The sequence below is a fragment of the Henckelia pumila genome, chromosome 3 (genome assembly GCF_033568475.1).
Source record: "Henckelia pumila isolate YLH828 chromosome 3, ASM3356847v2, whole genome shotgun sequence".
NCBI classification, from domain to species: Eukaryota; Viridiplantae; Streptophyta; class Magnoliopsida; order Lamiales; family Gesneriaceae; genus Henckelia; species Henckelia pumila.
The window spans coordinates 12,804,982-12,810,951 of record NC_133122.1 but is presented as its reverse complement, the minus strand read 5'-3'; the positions used below and the strand labels follow the sequence as shown (position 1 = coordinate 12,810,951).

The window sequence follows — 5,970 nt, the reverse complement described above, 5'->3', positions numbered from 1 at the left end:
TTCATTGAACATGGGATCTGAACGAGAACCATTGGAAAAGAAAAATCAAGAATACAATTTATTTCCACATGTTTTTTGACATGACTTGACATCTGCATTCATTATTCTACTTTACCAAAACAAAATCAAGCATACATTCTATTTCCACATGTTTTCCCAAAACAATTCTTCAAAAATTTTCTGGAACAAGACAGTTTTGCCAGCATTTTCTGGAACAAGTTACAAACTCTCTGCGATTTGCAGAGGACTCGACATCCCTCAGATAAAAGACAATGGGACTAATCTTTGATACATTGACTAGAACCTGTATCATTTGTATCAAATTTAGAACATCAAATAAATATTTAAAAATTCATCTGAAGAAAATGTTATACCTTGTAAAGTTTCTGTATAAATAGTTTCTCATCAAAGCACCAGCTATTTGTGCGCCAAGAGGAGCTGAAAGATAAAGAATTTTGAGAAAGCAGTGAGAGCGAAAGCTTGAACAATCTTATGAGGTTAAATATAATCCAGCTTGCATGAAATGTTTTCCCAAATAAAGTGTGCTTCAATGTTATTCCATGAACTAACTGATTTCAAGACCTGAAGTTGCAGTTGTACTGGTTGAAGCAAGGCTGTTCAAGCTTGCAGAGGCAGATGAATTTCTCCTTAGTGTCGAAGAATTAGAGCCTTCCTGTCCACGGCGCATACCAAATAATCCTACAATCAGAAAACATGAAAATAAATGACAAGCATTTTAAAGATCTTAGACAACACCACACTTTGTTCGAAATTTGATTTAAAAAACAGAACATATTTTCGGTCGAAAATTTCAAGAAACTCTCAAAAGACTCTTCTTCAATCAGAAATTCATGTAGTCAAGTCTGTTCATAATAGTCGAATCCAAGAACGAGTAAACATAAAACTACTTCAAATATTTATATTTATAATATTCTAAAACAAAGTCTGTATTGACAACACCAAAAGAAAACCTTACATACCAAATCTGGGAGCAGAGGCAGAATGAGGAGGTGATAATCGGGCTTCTAGAAAGTGACCGGTGTTGGTGGCGGTGAAAGACCTGCAATTTCAAGAAAAAGAATATGTTAACTGGAATTAAAAAAATATTTAAATACATTTATCACATCCGTAGCAGACTTCTCCGATTGCAAAACATCCTCGGCACTCCCACCGTTACCATTATCCTCCTGCCGCAAACTCCACACAGCTTCTCTGGCAGCTTCCACAGTAATACCAGAACCTAGAAACCCTCCTGAGGCACGATCCTCTGCCATAAGAACCTAGAAATATTTCTCAGTAAAACAACAATTCAAATATAGAATCAAATAAAATGTAGAGATTTTTAAGGACAAAAATCCATTAGTATGTATCAGCAAGAAAGAAGACTCTAATTCTAGGATGATATTCTAATGTTTTCACTATGCAATTGATTCCATTAAAGTTATGATGAATAAACTCATATTTTCATGCTGCATTATTTGCAAATCATTATATTTTCAGAAGATTTCGTCAATGCCTCATATTTCGTAGACCTTTCAATCATATATTATGCTGTAAATTTTAATAATAATTACTCGAAATGAGACCATGTCTAAGCTCATGACTAACTATGATTCTTGCGTTATGACCTCTAATGAGACCAATAAATTTTGGGTGAGTAAAAAAATAAATAAATCCATAGGTTATCATTGATTTACCTCCCAGAATGGTAAATGAATACCCAACTCATCAGATTTACTAGATTATTATATGTACTGGGTGAGTCAATACTTGCATTCCGTATCCAAATTGCGTATCCAAGAAACAAATACACTGCATCCAAATCAAGTGATGCATCCAGGTGTTTCCAGAATAGAACCCTACAGTAAATTGAATTAAAACTGTGATAGGCAACTAAAATATATCTCTAAAATTGAGCAAATCATCATTGTAGCGATCAAGTGGTGTATGAACATGTGCATATATAATAACAATGATTTATACTCATTAATCCATACACAATGTGATTGGATACACACTTTCAAATTCCAAGAATGAAATATTTATGTAACTTGTTTTAACTAAACAAAAGACAAATTAATTTTTGTACCTTATTGTTGAATTGAGTTCAGTGCAAGCCAAGTGTCTTGGCTCTCACTTTGGCTATGAGCAAAATAAGAATTTATAAACATCTCTCTCTCATTGAGTTGGAAAAGAAAATATTCCAAAGCTTCGAGAATACATTTCCTGAAACCTGTAGTAGTTTTCTCATCCATTCAGCCGATGTTGAAATGGAAAAAAAGGGAAAAGCTTGGGAAAATAAAACGTACCCATGATTCCCGGAAACCAGCTTGCGTGTCTTCTCCTTCTCTTTTAAATTCCTATAGAATCATATTTAAGGTACAGTGACCATGAATCGAATATCAATAAACACACATTCGCCATAAAACGGATATGCTAAAGATAGGAATACTGGTACAACAGTTGCATTGACTGAAACATATTGGATAAACACACATTCAAGTAGAAAGTTTGACAAATTGGCCAATTTAATTCTTAATAGAGAGCAGTTCTCAGTCCTAAGATATTTAACATATTGGATATTACGATTAAAAGTGACTGAAACAAGTTTACCATCTTTCACCAAATCATAGGTAGCTGACAATTACTCTTAAGTCTAGAAGCTGACAATTACTCTTAAGTCTTAACAAAACCACGTTTATCTTAAAATGAGTGGGAAGGTAGCTAATAAACCAATTACATATATTAAAAACAAAATCAGATCAACCAACATATATCTTCAAAAATTGTGTTTTCTATGCACAGAATGCAGGCCTACCATTATAGCCTGAATCAATAATGTCTGAAAACAGGCAAAACGACTTTTAAGCAATTCAATGTTTGCTGAAGACTTCACCCCAAACAATTACAACATGCATCCATGTTCGGGTCTGTACAAAACAAGTAACGAGTATATACCTGTCCTTTTGTCTCTAGAATCCTTTAGGTTAGAGCTAGTGTTTGTATAAGAGAAGCCAACACCAGCCGGTGACTCAAGAAACAGAATATTTGCCACTGTCAGCATAAAAATTTCACAAAACATGCATGTTAAAAAAAGACCGCCATTACAAAAAAACAAAATTATTGAAGATGCTCTAAAACACCTCATATCATTATCATTGTAACAAGGTCGAAACCGAATTCCAGATTCGTCAGTTGATAGTTTAAAAATCATATTTAATTCATTTATGATTCAAAACAAGTTTTGTAATTGGAAATGAAAGCTAACTCATTTTGCTACATTTCATATTCTCGGAGCTTTTCCAAATAAAATCATCTAGTAGGCCTAAATATGTCTGCAAGAACACACCTGAAACTCAGATGTTCTGTTTTCTGCATATTGGAACAATTTCAGTAGAAAATTCATATAAAATTCATTTTACATCCTAATTAGTTATAACCAGTGGCAAATCGAATAAAACACAATTATCTACAAGTTTTATGTGAATTTCAACTTTGAAATATGCCCTGATCAATACCTGATTTCTAAATGACAGTAGGTGTAAGAAATTATTCTTCATATGGAAGTATTACTACTATCCTTTATTCCATCCTTATGCTACGGACACAGTATTTAGAACTCTACAATTTATTTGAACAATACACCACAAAACTCTCTACAATCACATGTACTCAAATGGAAATGCTATTTGGAATCACTCTCACATCAAGCCCACTCAGGTTTCTCTTCCCGGATGTATTTGGATACAACAATTCGGACAAAACCATTCACCAATTACTCCAAAACTCTGTCCCTCCCACATGGGGAAACACAGAAAACATAGATAGGTACTTCTTTTCAAATAAGAGAGCTTCTAATCAGCTAAAATCATCCTTGGATCATGACACTGAAAGAGATTCATATGCAAATTGAAACATGAGACAACCCAGTCCTACTCCTACCTTAAGCTCCTTAATCTTCTCCTGGAGATTTGAATTTGAGTTTTTCAGCTTCTGAGCCTCACCTCTCAGCTGAGTCACCATTCGAACAACATCAAACAAGATAGCAGCCTTGTCTGTTTTGGCAGGTCTACCAGGCTCCAGGACAGCGCCTAATTCCATAAACCTAAAAGTGCACAATTAAGTCAGTAAGAGTAAAACATAGAACAAGTACTGAAACACAAAAAGGCATGTGATTACTTGTCATTTAGCCGATCCCTCCTTTGTTTTTCTCTGTATGATTTGGAGCTCGATGGAGTACACAATTCGGTTCGAGATCTTTGAAGAGTAAAAAATGTGAGTCATCCATAGATCTTTGAAGAGTAAAAAACAGTATTATATTCACATCGCATTATAATTTGATTGTCATTATAATTTGACATTTGTTCACAATTAATTTTTGATACTTAGCCCCACTCACAAACCCCGCCCATCAAATTCAGAATTAGGATACATAGTGGAATTGGCCGCCTCCTTTCTTTTTAACTAAAGACAAACTTTATCGTACCTATTTTCCCTAACATCAGATATCATCAAAATATAAATAACGCTCTGACAGTGATAGATATTGCTTACTGCGTGAAAAGACAAAGGAAATAAAAGAAGTACAATGAAACAAGACTGATGCAGCTGTGTATAAATTGTAATTCTTCGGAACCATAACAAAGCAGTCTAAGTACAACAGGTTAGGTGCTCAACGTTCTCATGTTATGATGAATAAAAGACCATCACCATCCATAGTAATTTCAAGTACATACTACATAGCATCTTTCTCTCTCACAATATAATGGATTAAATGGATATTAGACTTGAGCAATTCACATAAAATTTGTTTTCTCTCAATCCAATCAACGAAAAGAACTTCAAAGTAAATACTTGAAGTACCAAGAAAATCCTCGATATATCCTGAAAAATACATGAACCCCAATAAATACCTCTAAAAAGATAAATAAAATCATGCTGAGAATGGAAACATTGGGTGGTGAAGGGTGCATCTCGGACCCAAATTACTAAAATTTCGTAGCTAATTTGTAAAAATCCTTGATTTTAGCGGCGACAGATATTTAAATCGAAGCTCGTAAACTGTCCATCACGGGCAGCCTATATACCTCACAAAACCAACTTGATTTTCACACTAGATGTTGAAATAAAACACTTAAAAATACTTAAACTCAAAATACAAAAAGATTGAATTGAGTAAGCAGCTATACTCACCGGAAAAATCTGAATCGCCGTCGAAAATCATTGAAAAGGGGCTGGGTAGGTTCGAAACTCTCCTAAGCTCGAACACAAACAACTCATGACCTTGAAGCCCCAAGAATCGACCTAAAATCAGTCGTACACCAGAAAATTTCGTGAGTGAAAGTTTACTCAAAAAAGGTCACAAAAATGGATCTATTTGGGCAGAAATGAGAATAAAAAATAGCGATTCATGGTTCGAAACGAATCTATTGATGTCAGGAACAAAACCTCTTAAACGATTTGAAATTCTGATGTCGGACGAAGAAAATATGGTCCATGGAATGTAACGGGGTTAAGCTATGCGAGAGAGAGATTGGGAGATGGTTTGGGATCGGTGTTTTTTTTCACTGGTGTGTATGTATGGTAAATGTGTATGTATATGGAATTGGCGAGCGGTTTCGGCGGTGGTGGACGGCTGGAGATGCAAATCGGCGGCCGCTTGGGTTTTGAAGAAGAAAGGGGATCAAGGTTGATTTGTTTCAACGCGAGCTGAGTGTTTTCTATTTTTACCAAGTGAAAGGTGAAATAAGCAAAGAGATCCGTTTCATCATTTTACTTCGGCTCTTATAATTAAAAATTTAATTTTTTTTACTTTTTACTTCAGCAAAAATGATATGCTGAAGTAAAATGCTACCCAAAATTATTAGTGAAGCCCGGGTTTTTTAAAATCTGAAGTAAAAGGTGTGTTTTTACTTCGCCCGTGTTATTACCGAAGTTGATTGTTTCATTTTACTTCGTAATTACTAATTG

The 5,970-nt window shown here is 34.6% G+C and overlaps 2 long non-coding RNA genes across 2 annotated transcripts; both read right to left on the bottom strand.

The window, feature by feature from the left end:
- Positions 1-1,165: 1,165 nt before the first annotated feature.
- On the bottom strand, positions 1,166-2,229 carry LOC140886176 (uncharacterized). Its single transcript, XR_012151454.1, has 3 exons — positions 2,090-2,229; positions 1,698-1,859; positions 1,166-1,280 (listed from the first exon to the last, which is right to left on the bottom strand). It is a non-coding gene; the product is annotated as an uncharacterized lncRNA (long non-coding RNA).
- Positions 2,230-2,958: 729 nt separating this feature from the next.
- Positions 2,959-5,465, bottom strand: LOC140893484 (uncharacterized). Its single transcript, XR_012153161.1, has 4 exons — positions 5,194-5,465; positions 4,180-4,257; positions 4,005-4,105; positions 2,959-3,054 (listed from the first exon to the last, which is right to left on the bottom strand). It is a non-coding gene; the product is annotated as an uncharacterized lncRNA (long non-coding RNA).
- Positions 5,466-5,970: the final 505 nt, after the last annotated feature.